The sequence below is a fragment of the Sciurus carolinensis genome, chromosome 2 (assembly GCF_902686445.1).
Source record: "Sciurus carolinensis chromosome 2, mSciCar1.2, whole genome shotgun sequence".
Taxonomy (NCBI): Eukaryota; Metazoa; Chordata; class Mammalia; order Rodentia; family Sciuridae; genus Sciurus; species Sciurus carolinensis.
Window position 1 is genome coordinate 88,403,790 of NC_062214.1, and position 22,520 is coordinate 88,426,309.

Consider the following 22,520-nt stretch of genomic DNA (forward strand, 5'->3'; position numbering starts at 1 on the left):
AGGTTGCAGGTGGGGGCGCTCTGAAGAAAAGAGGATTCAGGCAAGAATCAAGAGTATCCAGGGGCTGGGGAGATAGCTCAGTTGGTAGAGTGCTTGCCTTGCAAGCACAAGGCCCTGGGTTCGATCCCCAGCACCCCCCCACCAAAAAAAAAGTATCCAAACCAGAGAACAGAGACTGACTGACGGTGGGAAGCCCAGTGGGCGGTGGCATTCGTCAGCTTTCTCAAGGAAGGCCTGGGGCTCAGGAAGGGGCACTGACTGCAAACCTGTCACAGAAGCCACTGGTAACCCTAAGAATCATGAGCTTTGCCATAAGGGGGCACAAGTCAATTGGACAGCCCTCCCCTAGAAAGAGAGTCAACCAGTAAGCGCGTCATCCAGCGGGGTTGCAGGACCCCAGGGGCCTCAAGACCACAAACCTTAGGGTGTAGAACTTTGTGTAAGGGTCTCACTGCTCATGGAGACCCAAGGGGAGTGTCCTGGTCAAGACCACGAGATGCATGCCGCTGACGAGGCGGGGTTTCTCCCTCTACCCCGAGGCTCTGCCATCCTTACACAGTCCTGCCTGTTAGGGGTCAAGGTTTCCAGGCACTCCAAGGGGACTATCTGGCAAGTAGAGGGGAGTTACAGGCAGCAGTGCCTGGTGCTCAAGGTAGCGAGGCGTCAGGGCATGGAGAGGGCTGAGCTGAGAAAGGGGAGGTGGGTGTCTCTGGAGGTAACACGGGGCTGCTGCGACTCTCTCAAGTCTGGATGGTACCCCAGTCAGCCTCCTTCCTCATTCTGCAGGGTGCTGAGGCCCAGAGCAAAAGCCCTTGAAGGGTCCCAACAAGACGCAATCCTTCCCTAACCAGAGGTGGGTGCTAGCGGGGGCGTCTGCCACAGACCCAAGGCCAAGTCCTTGGCAGTCCGGTTCAAGCAGGGTCCAGGGTCTGACCTTGACCTGCCCCAAGCCAGGGAGGGCTGGCAGTAGTGGTGGGTGGGTGTCGGGGGTGGGGGGACCTCTTCAGCCTGACTGCCTGCCCTGAAGAAGCCAAAGCTCACAGCCCAGAGATAGCCACCATCTCCCCACCTGGCCCTGAAGGAACCAGAAGGCCAGAGGAGATGGAGATTTTTTTTTTTTATTATTGTTATTTTTCAAATACGAATTATTTCCAGCCGGAAGGCAGAGGGATGAGGGCCATTGGAGGCCTCCGGCCGCCGGCACCCAGCCAGCCTCGTAAATGTCTGGCAGCTGGAGGGAGACTCAGCTCATTGCTATCGAAATGAGCTCGTTACTGCTAATTTCCCTGGCTCACCAACTGATGCATCCAGTGTGTTCCTGAATCTCCAAAGAGGCTTCCTCAGTCACCCTCAAGGGATCTGGGAGGGTCATGGGATGTGGGTGGAACTTCAGGGTGGCCTCAGTTTCCCCCACTGAAGTGTGGGCAGAAGAAAGGGGAGCAGAGATAGCTCATTCATATGTAGATGAGTCAACTACAGTTCAGGTCAGCCATCAGCCACGGGGTGCTCATTCCTGTGGGTGAAAGGGGAGACAACAGGCAGGAGAGCTCCCCCAGTGACACTCAGACTCCCACACCTACCACGCACCCTCCCTGCCCCGGCACAGTGCTTGGCACAGGCAAGAATTCGGTTTGTCACAACCACCAAGCAGATAGACCATTCTTATCACCCTTATTTTACAGAAGAGAAACCGAGACTCAGAGAGGTGAAGGAATTTGCCCAAGGTCACACAGCTAGTGAATAGCAAGGCCTTAACTCTAAAGCTAGTATTCTACCACCAAAAAAAAAAAGGTGGGGGGAGAGGCCAGCACTGGCAGGAAAGATGCCACCCCACTATTTAGGCAGCATGCATTAAAAATCAAAAATGGTCCTCGGAGAGGAGGGTTAGCACCCACTAACCACACCAAGCTGGGGTGACAGAGAGAGCGTCCCGGAAGAGTCATGTACCACCACCCAGCCAGGGCTCCTCTTCCCACCTAGGACCCAGGTGTCCAGCTTACACACTAAGAAGTCAGCCCTGGTAGATCCATAGGCCAGAACCAAAACCAAGGTATAAGAAGAATGTTAATGATGTGAAAAAGCACTAAGGAGAGAAGGCAGCATTCAAAGAAAAGAAAAAAAAAAAAATATATATATATATATATGCACATGTCCCCCCTTTTTTTTCTGGGGATCCAACCCACAGCCTCAAGCCAGGTGCCATGGCACACACCTGTAATCCCAGCCGCCTGGGAAGCTGAGGCAGGAGGATCCCGAGTTCGAGGCCACTGTCAGCATCTTATCAAGGCCCTAAGCAACTTAGTGAGACCCTGTCTCAAAATAAAAAATAAAAAGGGCTGGGGGTGTGGCTCGGTGGTTAAGCACCCGGTTCAATCCTGGTACAAAACAAACAAACAAAGCCAGAGCCTCATGCATGCTAGGAAAGTGCACTACCACTGAACCCCACCCTAAAACCAGACATTTTTAACAGAAAAAAACCTTAAACAGTGTTCTATCAACTGTCTTTGCTGAGTCGAATTCTGGGCATGCCTTCCTTATAGCTCATAGCACTTTTCTATACTTTCCAAAATTTCCACAATGAGCCACGCTTCTTTAAAAAACAAAAGCACACAGGCGTGTTTAAAGCAAACCCAAATGTAGCCTCTGCCAGGGCCCCTCCAGCCCCGTGTCCCCTCATCAAGGGTCCCAGCACTGCACACTGCTGAACGTAGGACAGGAAGGGTGGGCCTGTGCCGGCAGGTAGGCTTGGGTGAGACTCCCGCTCCCAGAGCCCCAGGAAGATGGATACTAATACCAGATGCTCACAACCAACTCCGTGTGGAGAAGGCTTCAGGGTGGAACAGGCCACACCTAGGTTCCCTTAGCAGCCAGGTGAGGGCCTAGCTACTCTGGGATAATGCAGGACGCAGAGAAGATGCCTGTGAACACACAGCGTGGACTCAGCGGGGCCACATAAATAGCCTTGGCTTCTACCATCCGTGACCTGGCTCCAAGCAGAAGGTCCCCCACAAGCTGCCAGAGTATCCCCCTCACTGTGACCACAGGTCAGCACCCCACTGCCACCTGCTCTCTGGCCAGGTGCAGCCACTCTCAGGCTGCCCCACCCCTTGGAGGCAGCCCCGATCCCTGGGCAGAGCAAGGGATTTCACAGACATTTGGAAGCCTGGGGTCCAACAAGGAAAAGCATTTCTAAGATGATGTGAGGTGAGGAGGAAGAAAGGAAGCTACACCTTCTCTGCTACTGCATCACCGCAGTGCGGACTGAAGGGCACGAAGGTCACTGGGAAATATTTTTCTATTTTCCAAACTTCCTGCACTATCACATCTTGGGCCTCCCTTCATGCTCCACACCCCCACCCCAATTTTCATGGTGATACGAAGAGACGTATTTAGGAGAGCAGCCTATTGGAAAGTCCCCTAGTGTCCTATCAGGCCTGTAACTGGAATGTCCACCAGCTGCACACATGAGGTGTGCCCTACCCTCATGAGGGTGTGCCTCACCCTCAGCCTCCCTGGGCTCCTCGGCCCTTTCTGTCCTGGGACTATCTGCCTCTAGAGAATGGGAGCTCCCCAAGGGCAGGGCAGGGAATGTTTTCTTTCCCTGTCCCCAGTCTCCCATGTAAAAATAGCCTGAGGGCACTTTTTTTTTTTCTTTTTTGGTACTGGGGATTGAACCCAGGGGCACTTAACTACTGAGCCACATCCCCAGCCCTTTTTATATTTTATTTAGAGACTGGGCCTCCCTAAGTTGCTGAGGCTGGCTTTGAATTTGCAATCTTCCTGCCTCAGCCTCCCGAGCCACTGAGATTACAGTCGTGAACCACAATGCCCGGATGAGGGTACAATTTCAACAGGACACTATGAGGTTTTCTCCTTTTCCAAGAAGAACAGAGTTCCATGGTGGCTGGTGGTGACGGTGCAAACTGTGAGCATGCTTTGATGCCTGTGAACTTAGAAATAACCAAGATACATTTTATCATCAATTTTTAGGGGTTGGGGCTGTAGCTCAGTGATGGAGCCCTTGCCTAGCACATGTGAGGCATTGGGTTGGATCCTCAGCACCACATGAAAATAAATAAATAAAATAAAGGGTATTGCATCATCATTTTTAAAAAAGCCTTTGTGCTACTAACCACACACCATGCGCCCCAGGGCTTCCTCTCCTAACAGGGGTCCTGGTCTCCCTTCCTCCTTCCAGTCCCACTGCGGAGGTGGGAGGCTGTAGGCCTCACTTCCATGTTTATCCTTGGGGAGGCTGGGAAGTGGAGGCTCAGGCTGGGCTGGCTGGGGCTTGGCTCCAAGGCTCTGGTTTGTCACAGGGGCCTTTTTCCACTTACCCAGGCCCAGAGCTGGCATTGTAAGATTTCCTGGCTCCCTTGCTTTTTTTCCCCCCTTGGCACTGAAGTTTTTATAAACCTGTTTACCTTTGGGCTGCAAAGGGCCTGGGTTCCAGGCAAACAGAATTTAAGTGCCAGCCAGGAAAGAAAGTGGCAGGAAAGGGGGATCATCCTGAGGACAGTGGTGAGGAGGGGAAATGGGAACCCACTCCCCCAACAAAATCCTTCCTTCTTCCTCCACTTGGGCATTCAGTTGCCAAGTGCCTCTGCCATGCTAGGCACTGCCTCCAGCCGCGGAGACGCCCTGAGCTGGTCATGGAAGGGTCGGCAGGCCCCCTGCTCACTTCTGTCGAGCGAAGCGATCACTGAAGTCTACACCGCAGGTCATTGGAGGATGGGTGGCCAGCTCTGCTGAGGACATTCAGGCAGACTCCAAAGAGGTGACATGTGCACTGCACCTTCAGAAGGCACAGGAGGGGCTGGCCAGGGGGTCGGAGGGGCTAGCAAAGGCTGAGGTGCTGTGAAAGAGCCTGTCATGCTGGCAGTGAGGGGCAGGGCCTATGTGCTGGGCTGACTCTCCGCCTGCCAGTTGCAAGGAATGCTGGGAGGAAGCTAAGAGGGGAAGGCTGATGCAAGCTCCCACCAGGGCTCACCTCCTGGCCCTTCCCAGCACACTCCTGGACCCCAGGCAGGGCAGGGACCTCAGGCACTTTCTAGGTCCCAGAGGATCCCTCTTGGTTTCTGGTTATTCCGTCTCGCATGCATGAACGAGAGCTGGGCACCCAGGCCACGGAGCCTGGGTCCTGGCCGCATCTTAGATTCACCTGCAGAGCTTTGAAATGGACTGAGAGGGAGGGGCGCATGTCCCACTAAGGGTCTGATTTAACTGGTATACAGGGTGGGCTGGGCCCCATCCCAAAGCTGCTGGATGATCCTCATTTGTGAGGCTGGCGGAAGAATGCCCCAAAACCCTCTTGGTAGTGCTCCACCCCTCAGGGTGGAAAAAGTCTCAGCTTCAGTGTCGCCCACTTGATTCTGAATCTGAGCCCCACTACTCACAGGACAGAGGACCCAGGTAGGGAGCTGCAGATGAAATACAGGACACCCAGTTAGAATCTGAGTGACACACAGCACATAACTTTTTCATATGAGCCTGTCCCAGACATTGCAGGGATGTACTTCTGCTAATTTCTTTCACTAATTATCTAATATCTAAATACAGGTGGGCCTCCTGTCTTTTTATTTGCTGAGTCTGGCAGTCCTGCATGGAGGAGGAGTGACGTAGCTTCTCTGAGTCTCGATTTCTCCTTCAAGAGGAGAAGGCCGTGAGATGCTTGGCATAAAGCCAGCCATGGGCAGGTGGCGGGGGAGCTCCCTTTTCCTTCCTTCCCTCCCAGAACCTGGTTCCAGCAGGGATTTGATGATTTTGATGATGATGATAGTGATGGTGACGAAAAATGTACAGCATACACCAAAAATAGAAAAGTGCAACCAAGCCCATCTGTCCAGATAACAGGTGCTCTTACACGCCCTGTTGGAGTCCTCTCGTGATCCCCAGACACAGGGAGTTTGGGGCTGATGCTTCCCAGATGTCCCTTTATCAGAACTATCCTGGGCCAGGCGACTGTGCACTCCCATGCTCTGTGTGTGTGTGTGTGTGTGTGTGTGTTGAGGTGCACATGCATGTACCCACATGCTCCTACCTGTAGCCAATGACTGAGCTGGAACAAAAGACTGGCCCCCTCGCCTCAAGGTGTGGTCACTCCGAGGAGCAGTTCCCATCCCATAGTTTGGTGGGATCAGGCCAAAGCTGGGCTCCAGTTGCACCCTTGCCCTTAATGTGCCCCCCAGTCCCCTCCCCAAGAACACGCGCCCAGGAACCACGGGCCTCCCAACCTGGGTTCAGGCTCTGTTCCTGAGAACTCACCCAGAGCTAACTCTCACCCAGAGACAATAATTATCAAGATTTTTGCCACATTCGCTTCATGTAGCTCTTTTATTTAGTTATTTGCTTGTTTGTGTTGGCTGAAGTACCTCATATCATTTCCCCCTACACATCCTTCATTAGCATCTCTAAAAAACATGGGTGGTTATGTTTTGACGTCCTTCCCTGATCTCCCTCCCAAAAGAAAAGGCTCTGGTGGGGGAAAGAGCCGCAACTCCTAGCTGTGCCCAAGGCACAGAGACCAGGGGCCAACCAGGCGGGCCCCAGGCCATCCACTCTGGCTCCAGCCCAGCCCTGGACTATGGTGTGGTTTGGGTGGCCAGCTTAGGGACAGTGTCCTGGCATCCTCGTAGGGATGCTGCCAGGGACAGTCTCCATCCTGAAAGAGGGAGATGACTTGGAGAGACCAAGCCAGTCATGGCTACCCTGCTGGTCAAAGTCCCTGCCTGCTCTTCCACCTGGCCCCCAGGCAGTCCTGCCAACCAGGGGACACTGCCACCCAGGTCCACCTGCTTCCACACTGTGGAGCCTGCATAGATGGTGGAGAGAGAACAGCAGCTTTTTAAGTTATAGTAAATGACATATAACATAAAGTGCACACCAGTCTCTGAGTTCAGACAAAAACTGGGTTTGAATCACAACTCCTTCACTTGTTCCCTGAGTGACTCTGGTTAGGAAACAACTCTCTGAATCTTGGTTTCTTCACCTGAAAAATGGGATAATAACTCACAAAGGTATAGTGAAAATCAAAGCTAAGGGACATTAAGAGCTTAGAGTTGTTCCTGGCACTAATTCAATAAAGGCCAGGCCAGGGCCCTTCCTGGTCCTCTGCTCCCTGCTTTGCACCCTGACGGGTTCCTGGGTCACCTGCAGTGTGGAAGAGACTGCAGCAAGTTCTGGCGGGTTCCAGTGTTTTCTCCAGCTATTCCCAGAACCCTGTTCCAAACCAAAGAGTTACAAAGGGCTTTCAACTCCACACTCAGTACCTCAGGGTGAGGTCAGCCAAAACCCGCAATTCCAAGCACGGCACTTTTATATTTTGAAAACAGCCCAATGTGAACTGGCCACTTCTGAGGGTCAGAGCTCCCAGAAGAGACTTGGACCTCCTGGCCGCCAGCACTGATGGCCGCCTCTCCAGCTTCTCTCTCCTCCCACTCTGGAGTCACCTCCCAGTCACTATGCTGGACTATCCTTCCCAGTCCAAACCAGGGGTGCAGGGCCCAGGGGCAGGCCCAGACAAGTGCCCGCCCTCTCAGTCCTGTGGAAAGAGAGAGGACTCCCAGTGTTAGCCTCCTCTCTCCTCCCAGCCTCCCGACCTGTGGCTCATGTGAACGTCAGGCTCCAGTTGGACAGGACCTCACCAGGTCATCGAATCCAGCTCTCTCCATTGCCTTCCCCTGCACAGACAGGAAACTAACACCCAGCGGCTGAGGCGACTGCCCAGGATGTCATATCCATCTCAGTAAAAGAAATTCACACTTGACTATCTTAGGAATGTCACAGGGCAGAGGCAATGTTGCTGGGAGTGCAGGGGAAATAAATTCTCCACTTCACAATTCTTCCTCTGAACCATGGCACCTAACTCCACACATTTGAGCCATTAAAACCCTATGCGTGAAGGTAACTTTCCTATGTTCATATATGAATACACGGCCAGTGTAACTCCATATCATGTACAACCACAGGATGGGAAGTTAAACTCCACGTGTCTGGTACGTCAAAATACATTGTCACGTATATCTAAAAAGAACAAAAAAAAAACTTAAAAAAAACTATGCACAGCAGGTAACTATACGAAAACCAACTATATACCTCTACATACTAACAATCAGTAATCAGAAAATGTTTTTAAAGTACCATTTACAATAAGCACTGAGAAATATGAACTACATAGGCACAAAGTTAACAATAATGTGCAAGATTTGTATGCTGAACATGATAAACATTAATGAAAGATAAAAACAGTCTAAATATATGGAGAACTATATCATGTCCATTGACTGGAAAATTCAATATTGTCAAAAGACAATTCTGCCCATATTGATCTAACAATTCAAATCAATTCCAATTAAAATCACAGCAGGCCATTTGTAGAAGTCAATAGGAGAACTTTTTTAATATGGTGCTGGGGGTGTGACTCAGTGGTAGAAGGCGTGCCTAGTACAGACAAGGCCCTAGGTTCAATCTCAAACACTGCAAAAAGACACACATACATGGAATTGTAAATGCCTAGAACAGCCAAAACAACTTTGTAAAAGAACAAATTTGGAAGACTCATACTACCTGACTTCAAAGCTACAGAATCAAGACTGTATGATGTTGGTGAAAGGACACACATATAGAAAATGAAACCAAATAGAGTCCAGAACAAGAACCACACGTACATTATCAACTGACTTTTGACAAAGAAATCAATATAATTCCAAACAGAAAGGGTAGTCTTTTCAACCAATAGTACCAGAAAAACTGACCTCCATATACTGAAAAAGAAAAAAAAAAAAAAAAAAAACTAGACTAACATTCAAAACTTATACAAAAATTAACCCAAGACATATTATAAACCTAAGGGTAAAACCCAAAACCATAAAGTTTCTAGAAGAAAACCTTTGTGACCTTGGATTTGGCAGTGTTCTTCATATAACAGGAAAAGCATAAAAAGAAACAACCAATAACTTGAACTTTAGCAAAATTAAAACCTTCTGTTCTTCAAAAGATTCCATTTAGTAAATGCAAAGACAAGTCACAGATTGGGAGAAAATATTTGCAAAAACACATATCTTTCACATGAGTGATAATTAGAATATATAAAAAACTCTAAAAATTCAATAATAAGAACACAAGCAACCTGATATAAAAAAAATTGTGCAATGATTTGAAGAAACATTTCCCAAAAAGAAGATAAACTGATAGCAAATAAGTTATATGGAGACATGTTCACCATCATTAGTCATTAGGAAAAAGCAAATGAAAACTACAATCTATTAGAATAATTCAAATTAAAAAACTGACCATACCAAGTGCTGGTGAGGATGTGGAGGAATAGAAGTCTCGCACACTGCTGCTAGGATTACCAAATGGTACAGCCACCTCAAAAAACAGTTTGGCAATTTTTTAAAAAGTCAAATGTATCTTTCACCACATACCCAGCAATCCCATATGTACTTCAGTGAAGTGAAAAACACAGACACAAAACATAGACACAAACTTTAATAGCAAAAAAAAAAAAACAAAAAACAAAACTGGACACTGCCCAGTTATATATCCATGCAACAACATGAATGAGTCACAAAGCCATATTCTGAGTTCAAGAAAAATGGAGCCAGGTGCAGTGGTACACACCAGCAATCCAGCTACTCAGGAGGCGAAGGCAAGAGAATCACAAGTTCAAGGCCAGGCCAGGCCAGGCCATTAGCAAGACCCTGTCTCAAAATTAAAAATCAAAAGGTCTGGATTCAATACCTACTGAGAGAGAGAGAGAGAGAGAGAGAGAGAGAGAGAGAGAGAAGAAAGGGTGGGTGGGCTACTTGCTATATAATTATTTTTATATGATATTCTGGAAAAGGCAAAATTATAAGATAAGGATCACATCAGTGACTGCCTGCAGCTTGAAGATTGGGATAGGAGCTGACTACAAAATGCACCAAAAAACTTTTGGGAGCAATGAAGATGAAAATATTTTCTATCTTTTATTCATTAATTCATTCATTCATTCATTTATTTTGCAGGGTTGAAGGTTGAACCCAGGGTCTCACGCATGCAAGCACCCTACCACTGAGCTACACTTCCACACACTTCCAGTCTGGTTCTCTATCTTGGTGGCATTATAGTTGTTTAACTGTCAAACGTCATACAACTCTATGCTTCCTGCCTTTTTCAGGGTGTGGGGAGGCAGTACTAGGGATTAAACCCAGGGCCTCACACATACTAGGCAAGTGCTCCACCACTGAGCTATATTCCTGCACTTTTTAGATTATTTTGAGACAGGGTCTTCCTAAATTGCCTGGGGCTAACCTTAAAATTGCGATTCTCCTGACTCAGCCTCCCGAGTAACTGGGATTACAGGCATGAGTTGCTGTACCCAATACAACAGTATACTTTGAAAACCTTTTAAAAAATATATAGGCTGTATCAAAATACACAACAAACAAACCCTCATGAGGGCTTATCTGGTTTCTCAGCTAGCCTGGGAATTCAATGATAGAATATGGGGGCCATTCCAGCCCAGGGAGATAAAGCGACTTTCCAAAGACGCAAGCTCTGGAGTGAGGCAGATCTGGGTTCAAATCCCAGCTCTGCCACTTATTAGCTTGTTAGCCCTAGGCAAACTGCTTCTCCCCTCTGAGCCTCAGTTTTCTCATCTGTAAAGTGGAGATAAGTAATAAGAGATTCTACCTTCTTGGGTTGCAATGAGCTTAAGAAGTAAGAAACACAGAGCAATGTGTACATGTGTTCTGTACTGGAATTTTAGCCACTATTGTCATAACTCTGCTGCTATTGGCATTATTACTAGGCAAGGGCCAGGACTGAGTTGCAGGGAGTGACTTTAAGCTCCCTCTTCCTGCACAAGGTGGGTTGTGCCAGGTACTGGGCGGGGTGTTCCTGGTCACAACCCAAGGGGCAGAGGCAGACCTAGGTCCTGCCCAAAACCCATTCCCTGTCTGGCTGGCTGGGGACAGCAGATAATGAATGCAAAGTCAACCCACTGCAAGGAAGCAACAGTTGAAAGCCACACAAGTTCAGGAAAGAGAGAGGCCACTGTGGCCTGCCCAATCCCCAAAGGCTTCCTGGAAAAGGAAGGCTCTTTGTGAGCCTCAAAAACAAATCGGATGGAATTAAAGAAAGGAGCTCTCTGGAAGAAGAAGCCAGAAAATCCCTCTACCTCGGACTTCTCCCCCGCGGCCCAGCCCATCCTTCCATCCACCCTGGCACAAGGCAGAGGACAGGCTGCGTCCTTGGCATTTCCTTCCAAGGAAGAGCCCTGCGCCAAGGGGAGGTGTGGGCGTGACAGCAGAGAGCCCGGCACCCACATGTGTCCCCACACCTGGGCAGGAGGTCTAATGTGGGTTTGGTCTGGGTCTTGGGTTTTAACCACCCCAAACTTTTTTTCCATGAACCTGAATTTCGGTTTGTCTAGGGAATGTTTTCTTAAGCCCAAGTGTTTGCCCCCCTACAGACCAGGCTGCCCTGGTCGCCCCTCCCACCTGTCCCCTCCCGCCAGCCTGGCCTCGTCTGGATGAGGGGCCCAGTGGAACTGCGGACCCAGCCCGCGGTGGCCTTTGATGCGCACCACCCTGCAGACTTCAATGTCGCTGTGTGCACGGCCCCTTTAATAAGTTATTTCCGTGGAAAACCCTGGTAACTCGGTCGTGAATGAAGCCTGTAAACACCTCAAGCCCATCAAAGCACCCCAGGAGGGAGGGGGTGGCAGGCGAAGAGAGGCCCCAGGGAAAGGGGCGCTGCTCCCTGGGGAGGGCCCAGACCCCAATGCCAGCCCTGTGCGGCACCTGGGTCTCAGCCAACCCGCTGACAAAACCACCAGGTCACCCCCAGTCCAGGGACCCAACACCCCAAGGACACTGCCCCTCTGTGTGTCCTGGGGACAGTCCCGACCCAACTCCCAGCAAGATTTACAGCCCAAAGAGGCAAAGCCGGCCGGCTGCTCCCGGGGTCCAGGAATGTAATGTTTTGGCTACCGGTGAAAGGCCCAGTTTATTGGAAACACACTTCTTTTCCAATGTTTAGTTTCCTTTCACTCTTTTCTCCTTTTTGTTTTTCCCAGAGTGCACTGCCCAGGGCCTCAGGAGAGGATGTGAAGCTCATGATCCCGCCTCGGGTGACGCGGGAGATGGAGTCTCGGACTCCCAACTTCGTCTGAGGAGCAGGCTGGGTCCCACCTCCATCTGGACAGAGGGGAGACCCCAGGTCTAGGATGAGCTCTGCCACTTGGAGCTGGGGCCAAGGACAGGTGCTGTCCCTTCCAGGGTGGAGTGAACCAAAATCCCCCTTTGAGGGCTCCTGACCAAAATGCCATGGCCTTGAAAACGATCTGGCAGAGTGTCTGACAAAGGGGACCACGCATACACTGGAGAGCCAAGCAATTCTGCCCCGGGGATGTGCCCAGGAGGAGGATGTCCTTGTGCCCATCAAAAGGCTAGCACAGAATATTTATTGTAACATCACAGGTAGGAGCCCCAACCTGGCAACTCTCAATGACAGGGGGCCACGGGTACTAGAATGGCGTGCCAGGTTGGTGCCGCTGTGGCGTGTTCCCACAGAACAGGACCCAGCCACGAGAACAGCGACCAACAACTAGGCAGAAGTGGGGTGGATCTCACAGATGTTCTACTGAGTTAGAGAAGCTAAAGTTCAAAGAGCCTATGGTATATGCCTCCATTTGCATCCGGTTCTGAAACAGGAAGTCTACGGTATGAGAAGTCAAGACAGAACTCAGGTACCCTGGGGGAATGCTGGCAGGATGTGAGAAAGGCTTTGGAAGATCATGTTGCTTCTTCATCTGGGCTGTAGTTACACGAGAATGTTCACTTTGTGAAAAGTGTTCATTCGCGATCTATGACATATTATGTATCCTAAAAAGCTTAAGAGAAAAAGTTGTAGACTCTTTTTTGGGGGGGAAGGGGTACAAGGGATTGAACTTAGGGACATTCGACCACTGAGCCACATCCCCAGCCCTATTTTGTATTTTATTTAGAGACAGAGTCTCACTGAATTGCTTAGTGCCTCACCATTGCCGAGGCTGCCTTTGAACTCGAGATCCTCCTGCCTCAGCCTCCCGAGCACTGGGATTACAGGTGTGTGCCATTACACCCGTGTAAAAAAAATACACCTTTGAGCCATACAAACCTGCCGTCTAAGGCTACAATCCATCTGTCAAACAAGAATATTTCTGGGATGTACATCCCTGACCCACCACAGAGGAAAAAAAAAAAAAACTCTAGCCCTCCCTGAAGCGGCAGTCAAGGCCTACCCTGTCGGCCTTGCTTCTTGTGGCCCTCCCAGGATCACTCCCCATCCCCAGAATAAGCACCTTCACCGACCCTGGCCCGTGGCCAGCAGTCACACAGGTGTGGGATGTCTTCCCGCCTCAGGCTGCTGAAACCCTCAGCATCCTTGAAGCCAGCTCCCACCCCTGCAGCCCCACAGCCTCTGTGGGCAGCAGCCTCCTCCTGCCCACAGCATCTACTCAGAAAACAGCAAGTGCCCAGCTCTCCAGAAAGGAAGTGTTTTTAGAGTCTAAGTTTCCTGAGAACACCCGACCTTCTGGGTGTCTTCTCCCTCATACGATCCTAACCTTCATGCTAGCGCCTGATCATCAATGGCCATAGTTAGCATTCACTGCAAATGTGCACCAGGCCTGAGGGCTACGTCCTACGCATATGTGATCTCTATGAGGTGTTCCCAAGCCTGCTTTGCAGAAAAGAGATGCAGGTTACAAAGGGGAAGTTAAGTGACATAGGTTGTTGCAGGGGTGTATGGCCCCAAAGCCTGGGCTTTTGACTCCTGCCTTCTCAGGTCCCCAAGTGTCCCTGTCATCTGTAGCCCTCACTTCATGATCCACTTCAAGGTCTAGAAGCAACCCTTGGCAGAGCTGTGAGGCTCTTTGCAATGTTTAATAAAGCTGTTCAGAACCAAAGGAGGCTTGAGGGCAACAAGGGAGGGAGTGGGCTCAGATGGGGCTGCCCTGGCCTGCCTGAGCAAACAGAAAAGCCACCTTCCTGCAGAGAGAAATGACCACACCCCTACCGAGGAGCTTGTCAGACGCTCAGCTTTGGGCCGAGGGTCTGGAGCAAGTGCTCATAACCCCCAGGCTCAGTTTCTCACCTGGGAGCCGAAATCAAGGATGTGAGAGAATCAAGTGTGTCAGCACCTGGTGATGCTCACAGGGACTGTCAGATGTGACCCCAGAGGGACTATTAGATGTGATCTCATTGGTGTTCTGGTGTGGCTAACCCCCAGGACACTGATCACTGCGGAGGGGACTAGACCAGGGCAGGTCACACACACAACAGGGTGTTGTAAGATGCCACATTCGCCCAAGTCCAGCAGTCACCAGCATGGCCCAGGGGCCCCAGGGGAAGGTGGCCTGAGAGCAGGTCCATCCAGATCTCGGTGCTCAGCCCAGCCTATTCATCCAAGTCACCTGGGGAATTAAAAACACAACAAATTCTAATGCCCAGTCCCACCCCAACCATTTCTGGAATGGGGTCTGAGCTTCTCCAAAAAGTCTTCAAGGTACTCTACTGTGCCAAGAGGACGGAGAAGCAATGAGCTAGGGAAGTGGATCCACTGTACAGATGGAGAAGCCGAGAAGAAGCAGTTGGAGATGAGATGGAGAGATGTGGGACAGGTTAGGACTGGGACCTGGGTCTCCCAGCCCCCTGGCCAGGGGTGAAGCTGCCTTTAGACTCAGGGAAGTCCCTGGGGTACTCTCTGGCCTTTGCCCTGTGACCGAGAAGGCAGACGGAGATGGGGTCTGTCTCCTGAGGAGGCTGGGCCCCTTCTACTCTCCTCAGGTCAAACAGCAGTGAAGTCCCCAGGGAGTGCATCATCCAGCTCCCTGAAACCAAGTCAGAGTCCCTCAGGCTGGAGACAGACCATGGGCGTTGATAGAGTCCCTGGGTGTGGAGAAGTCACAGCCTCGAGGTGACAGCTGTGCCGTTCTGAATCCTTGGAGAGGGGCGGAGAAGATGGACTCCTGTGTGAATCACAAACATAACCCCCCCAGCTACTGCACTCCAGGCCCTGAACCGGGCGCGTGGTGAGAAGACAAGGCCCTGCCCTCGAGTCCAGAGCCCACACTGCCTCCCCAACATCTGCCTTCTGGAAACACAACCCTGGGGGCAGCTGTGGGAGAGCCCAAGGCCTTCAAAAGCTTCCCAAACCCTTCCCCATCCTGGCACAGAAAGCCCTGCTTCCTCCTCTCTGTCCAGTACTGGCAGTGCCCTGGACAACTCAGAGAGAGTCAAGTCACTCCCGGGCCCCTATCTATGAGCTCCCACCTCCCCTTCGAAAGGTCAATTAAAGTCTTGGCAATGATTCACCTTGCAGTCTGGGCCAGCAGCTTTGATGTCCGCTACAGATATGAGACCTCTGGGTTTTTTTTTTTTTTTTCAAACCCAGAAACTTCTACAACAAGGAAACGGTAGCGTCCTTCCCACAGGCCAGTGTCCACCCCACTGCCCCCCACCATTTTGCAGAAATATAGACCCCGGGTATTACTCTTCCTGGCCCTGGGGTGCTGAGCCCTGCCTGGGGGCATAGGGAAATGGCCCATGAAATGTCAGGAATTCTTTCCACAAAGGGCAACTGGAAAAGCGATGCGGTCTCTGCTTCCCTTGGCAGTCCAGGGCCACGGAGGGAAAATGTTTAATATAAAAACATCTGACAAAGTACCTTCAGGATATATGTTCTGCATCAAAGAAGTAGCTCTTGGCAACAGCCACTGTACCCTGACAAGGGAACTTTCTAGTGCGGCTCCCGATTGTTACGGGCGCCCGGGGGAGAGCATGCCAGGGGACAGGGGAGGGGCTGTGGGGCCATAGACAGATGGTTGTCATTAGGCTGGATCAGTCAAGTGCACTTTCTGGAATTTCAGGTCTCCTCAGAAAACCTGCTGGTTCCCCAGCAGTGCAGGCTGCTGAGGGGATGTCTGCCTCCCACTCAAACAGCCCTGGACAGGCACCCACACCCAAGCCCAGCAGCTCACCCACCCTCTCTCACAGGTCCTTCATTCATTCAGCCGACGGGCAGAGATGCTCTGGAGCATGATCGGATCTGTACACGCTGAATCCTGGGTTCCCCGGGACACAGAAGTCTCTGAGGTTTAAGAATCATGTTTGAATCCTACATCTTCCAGGGAACCCCATCAGACACTGGGGAATCCAAGAGTGCCAACACGTGCCAGACTACCTGCATTCCAATCTCAGCTCTACCGCTTTCTAGTTGGTGACCTTGGACAAGTTACTTAACCTCTCTGAGCCTCTATTATTTTTCCTTGAATCTCCCTAATAAAAGTGGCTACCTCAGAGAGTTGTTGGGAAGGTTTTTATAAATAGTCATTCATAAAATGTGTGGCACTGAAAAAAGGTCTGGAACAGTGCTCTGTGTTAGCTGTGATTATTAAATGTCACATATGATGATCCTTCTGTCTGCATGCACCTTCCCTTGATCTCTTTGTCCCAGACAAAAATTCATTCATTTCTTCCACAATGATCCCCTGCTATGGCTAGGCCCAGGGCTGGGTGCCAGATAAGGTCCTTCAGGACCAGGTATATCCCAGGGTTCTGTGGCCCCAGTAGCAATAATCCCTCTCTCTATCCCAGCCCATTTATCCAGTATTCAGGACAATCTCTCTGGATTCATCTTTCCCCATTCTCCCATCTCTCCCAAATTTACCATAGTCATAACAAACTCAGATCACATGCATGTCTCCCTGCTTTGCTGTACCTTCTACCTGAGAGAACATTTGTCATCTTGCTGAGCTCTCGGGCATCCTACAAAACCCAACTCAGAATCACCTTCTCCACAAAGCTACCCGTGAACACCCACATTCCCACTTGAATAGAGTCCTGTCATCCAGAACACCAGTCCCCTCCCTCTGCATGTCTTTGTCCCAGGCCATAGTTATGCTTTTGGAAAATAACGAGATGAGAAGCTAAGATGTTGCAGGCCAGAAACCCTGGTTCTCTGCCCGTTCATCTCCTAAGGCCAGGGAGTTGGTACCTACAGCTGGGAATACCCAGAATCCAAGGGACCTCTGAGATCAGTGACCCAACAGCCCAGTGCACAGCTGAGCAAACTGAGACTGGAGAGGTGAGGATCTTGCCTGAGGTCACAGAGCAGGGAAAGAGCAAAGCTGAGCTCGGAAGCCCCTGGCTTGGCTGCTGCCACCACCCTACACTGCTCCTTGGTAAACCCAGGTGGGACTCCCTAATTCTTCAACTCCCTAATTCTCCCAGGACTATGTCACTCCTGACCTACCCTCCTCACCTCCTCTACCCCACCCTCAACTGGCCGGCCCAGGAAGATGGGTCCCTTCGCAAGACCTTGGGAAGGTTTCATGGAGGGAAAGGGCGTTGTCCATTTGGTTGGTTGAAGCTTTTAAAAAAAGGCAGGGGTGAGTAGCTAATGTGTGGATTTGGGGACAGAAGCTAAGCACCCCCTTTCGTCTACTCCCCTCCCATTCAGAATTGGAAGCCAGGTCATGTCTGAATTGGAAGTGGCAGGTTGGACCTGGCCCTTGAGCTCCGTCCAAGTCTGGCAACCCTGCCCCACCCACAGGCCTGAGCCTGAGCACAGGTGGAGTGGTGTTGCCCTCACCACGGGGCCCACCCTTAAGCCCTGGGGGCCGACGTAGGGTTGAGTCCCATGGTGTTGGACAGGGGACCATCTACCCTGAGCTCCAGGTAGAACACCTTCCCCTCCCCAAAGCCAACCTCTCTAGCCAAATCTTCATCCCTTGCTCTCCCAGTTCCCCTTCCAAGCCCCTCAACCAAGCACCCTCAGACCCACTGGCCATGAGCACCATCTCGTGACAGTAATGACATCCAGGCCCTGACAGTCACCAGGTGTGCTCCATGTGTACAGATTCCCTGAGCCGGACCCTGCGTGTGCACTGTGTTTAGTAGAAAGGTTCTTCCAAATCTTGCCCAGGCCTCTCTCCCTCCCTCATCCCCACCAACACCCACACCCTGGCCTCCGAGTCTCTCTAAACTCTGTGCTTTCTCAAAATCAAGCTGTTTTTCACGCCTCCAGATCTTTGCACCTGCTATTCTTTCTGGAATACTCCAAATTGTGTCTTTTAGTAGACTTCTATTTATTCTTCAAAACCCAGCTTGTCTGGTTTGGCAGCCAGGGCCTTGTGCATGCTAGGCGAGCAGCTCTACCACTGAGCTACCCCCCAGCCCCAGCTCAGACACCACCTCCTCCAGGCTGTCTCCCCACCAAGTCAAGAGCAGGTCCTTAACCCCTTCTTCCTCCAGACTGCCTCCCATGACTGTGTCTTGTCTGTCTCAGGACACCTTGAGGGTGGACATGGCATTAGTTCCACCTTGTGCCCCAGCACAGTGCCTGGAACAGTAATGGTCACACCTCCACGCAGCACCCAGGCCCTGGTTCATTCACAAGCATCGTCTCCTTTAACACTCATCACAGGTGACATGTTGTCACTCCCAGCATCTTACAGGTAAGAAAGTTGAGGTACGGTGGTTACGTAGCTGTCACGCAACTCATCCACGGCAGTGCCAGAGCATGAGTTCAGTGCCCACTGGGGCACAGCCCAGGGTCATCAGCCCCCCACTGCTGAGGGGGCTAAACACTCACCAACTGAGCTGAACTGAGCACCTGAATGGAGCTCCAAAAGGCGAGAGGGCAGGCTGCGCACGCACCTACCTGGTGGCAGGTAGGAGAGTAGCATGGACCCAACTAGGTGGGGACCTGGCTCCACCTATTTATGCTTGCTGTGTGGTCCTCAGCTGGTCTCCTAACCTCTCTGAGCCTCTGTCAACCTATAGAATGCAATGATGGATGGACTGACCTGTGCCCTCAAGGAGATTGCAGTTGGGTTGGTGGAGGAAAGACACCACATCCAGCTGGGCGGTCCTGCACGGCTACCTTCCTTCCCTGGGCCTTCTCGGCACAATGAGGGACTTGCCTCATTGACGGAGCTCCGAAGAAACCAGCATGCTGTGAGGACTGAGAAACCAGCGCGCAGAGCCAAGGTCACCAGAGGGGCCCACCTGGTCTCCAAGACAGGCAGCTTACACCATGCCTTGCATACAGTGGGTGCTTAACAAAGCATTTGCTCAGTAGTCCAATGGGCATGAGATTAAGATACCAGACAGGAACCACGGTCCTAAGGAAGGCTGCCCAGCGGGGCATGGGGACACACACCTGTACCCAATGACTGAGGCCGGAGGACTGCCAGTCTGAGGCCAGCCTCAGCAACTTAGCAAGACACTGTCTCAAAATAAACAAATAAAAGAGCTGGGGGTGTAGCTCAGAGGTAGAGAGACCCTGAGTTCAGCCCCAATTACAGAAAGAAAAAAAAAAAAAAAAAAACTTGCCCAGTGTCCCACCTGGCCCTGTCCCACCTGGCCCTGTCGCATGGAGTCAGGCAGGCCTGGGCCTCAGGAAGTCCCACCACCTCAGGCTCTCATACAAGCCAGAGCTCACCCAGGATCCCCCTGCCTGGCCAGATTTCTTCTCTCACTCAGGACATAAAGCTCCTGTGTCAGGCCCATTCTGTCCCATAGGGTCTCTCAACCTGGAGTTCTTTGAATCGTACCATATTCTGCCTTTGAATTAAAAAAAGAAAGAAAGAAAGAAAGAAAGAAAGGAAGGAAGGAAGGAAGGAAGGAAGGAAGGAAGGAAGGAAGGAAGGAAGGAAGGAAGGAAGAAAGAAGAAAGAAAGAAAGAAGAAAGAAAGAAAGAAGAAGAAAGAAAGAAGAAAGAAAGAAAGAAAGAAAGAAAGGAAGGAAGGAAGGAAGGAAGGAAGGAAATCTGCCTACCAGTCATTCACACCTTAGTATGAATTTCTTTAACGGGTGCACCTTGCTTAACTCCCCACACTGAACTAAAGTCAAGGGAATGAGAGAAGAATATTAATGCTGCAGTGAAGATGACCTAAGGGGACTTTAGACAGAGGATAGCACTCTAGATCCTGAGTTAGGCACCAGAGTTCAAGGCACCCCAAAAGAGACCTCTAGGCTTTCAATTTACTCAAATCCCACTGAAGATTACAGTTATAAGGGTCTTCAGATCTGGTAAAAGCTCTGTGTCCACATGCTGAGTGGGTGGAGTCACTTGCCTCCTCTGTGTTTTAAATTTTGGTCTGTTTAGTGAAGATAATGAACCCAGATTAGGAGCTGATGAAGATATGGAGTGAGTTTTCTGTCAACTTCTCAGTGGACAGCTGACATAAGACAGGTTCCTTTCCTGATGCCCCCACCATGCCCACCAACACAGCCTACCTGGGCCTGTGACTGAGCCTCAAAATCCCTGTCAAGGCTGGGAGCAGGAGTATATGCCTGTAATCCTAATGATGCAGGGGGGCTGAGGCAGGAAGATTCCAAGTTCAAGGCCAGCCTCCACAACTTAGCCAGACCCTAAGCAACTTAGAGAGACCCTGTCTCAAAACAAAAAATAAAAAGAGTTGGGGATGTGGCTCAGTGGTTAAACATGCCTGGACCCCTAGGTTAAGTCCCAGTGCCAAAAAAAAAAAAAAAAAATTCCCTATCATTCCCCCAAGGAGCCTCAAAAACAGGACTGGAAAGTAAAGCAGAGTCCTTGGAGCTGGGTAAAAACAGACAACTCCAGACCAGGCACTGGGACTGTCATTGTGCAAGACAGACGAGGGAGGTCTCTGTCCTGGGGCCACAGAAAATCTGCTGGAACAAGATGCCCACCCTAAGACAAAGAGAAGGACCAGCTCCTCAGGGCATGGGGAGAGAGAGCGGCCTGGGAAGCCGGTTGGTGGGCCTGGGTCTCTACGTGGTCCATAAGGCTGACCCAGCAGACTCCTGGATGAACATGGAGCCCTGTGCCTCTTGCCAGTCCCTCACCCCCATTCCTGGTACTTAAGTCAGGACAGGGTGTCCTCAGGCTCCTTTTGATCATTCCACTCTGCCCACAACCCCACCAGGGTCTGATGTAGGGAGGGGACAGGACCCCTGCTATGGAAGGCTGGGCAAGGACACTGCCTAGGCTCACCTCCTGAGCCTGAGGCCTGCAAGAGGGGAATTTGAGTGGCTCAGCAATGAGCCTCAGACGCTTCCTCTGTACAATGGGAGAAGCACGCCTGTCTGGCTGGGTTGGAGCAAGGAGTCAATGAGATGGAGATGGCTGGCACTTATAAAAGTGCTGGCATAGAGTGAGTGCCAGTAAGTGTCAACTGTCGTCATCATCTGCACCATCTGCACTATTACCTGGTCCTGAACATCAAGTCTCCTGGCCTGACCCAAAACGCTGGGCTCCCCTCTGCCCTCCCCTTTCCAACCTCACCTCCTCCTCGTCCTCCATCTTGCACAGGGCCTTCACTATCCAAGACCTGCCTGCCTCCCTGAGCCCGTTCTCCAGTGTGACCGCCAACACAGTCCCAGGGCCAGGAGTCAGGAGAAGATGCATGTCATACCTGAAAGGGCCTGCATGACCACAAAGGGGAACACTCTGCCCACCTCCCAAGGTCACCTGGAACTCACACCAAAGCCCATCAAGGCCTCATTCCATCCCCTGCTGCAGGGATTCGCAGATTTTCCCCCAAATCTTTCACCCCTTAGACTTCTAAGCCACGGGACACAATTTCTTTTGCATGAAAACCATACAATCACTGGACTTCTCACTGTCCAGCACTGAAGACTGTTCTCTGAGATATCTGGGCAGAAATCCCCCCCAAAAATCCCACTGGACCTCCAAAGCAGACAAACATACTGGTCTGGTGTGGAAGTCTCCGCAGGACTCCCAATCTCCAGAGGGCGCTCTCTCCTAGGAACCAGACTAGGGGAGGAGCCTCTGGGGTTCACTCCTTCCAGCCAGGGTGCACACCAGACCCCAGCAGAGACAACTAGGAGTAAGTGAGACTTTATCTGCAAACACACTGTGAAATGCACATGGAAGTTCCACCTAGTAACAATAGGGTAGAGGGACAAGAAAGTTCCCATCTGTCCAGATCACTGATGCCAATGCAATTCATCTACATTGAATATGCCCTCAGGGTTGGCAATGATACAAAATCACAAATTCAAAAATACTTTTAAGCCCCTTGCTTGTTTTCACCTGCATAGGTGCAGAGGAAAAGGAATGGATTGCTATGTTAACTCCTTGTGTTCATCTGATTTGCTCTTTGAGGGAAAGAGATTATAACCAAATAGGGCTAAAAGGCAGAGAAGAGAATTAAGTAACCCAAATAGAAGGGTCACCAGAGACCAGAGGGTAGATGGGTGTAGGACCCAGGAGACCCGAACTCCTAGACCAGCTGAGCCCTGGGCCCACTGGGTGATCCCAGGTAAGTCACATGCCTGCTTTGGCTGCAGTCTCTCCATCTTTGAGACAGCCATGCTCTGTGGTCTCCCACGGTCTTGGTGAGAACCAGGAATGGATGGGGAAGGGCTCTGGGCTGGGGAAACAGCCAAGTGTAAGCAGCCGGCGATGTGTCACCCTTAGAGTCAGGGGGAACCACAGGCAGAAGCCTGTGGGAAATGCTTTTATTGAAGACACACTGGTCC

General features: G+C 50.9%; 1 protein-coding gene and 1 non-coding gene across 6 annotated transcripts in view; one reads left to right on the plus strand and one right to left on the minus strand.

Annotated features, from left to right (window-relative positions):
• Positions 1-22,520, minus strand: part of Smad6 (SMAD family member 6) — a 71,405-nt gene that overhangs the window by 33,974 nt on the left and 14,911 nt on the right. The window lies entirely within an intron of this gene.
• Trnaa-ugc (transfer RNA alanine (anticodon UGC)) lies at positions 67-141 on the plus strand. The gene has a single exon. It is a non-coding gene; the product is annotated as a tRNA-Ala (tRNA).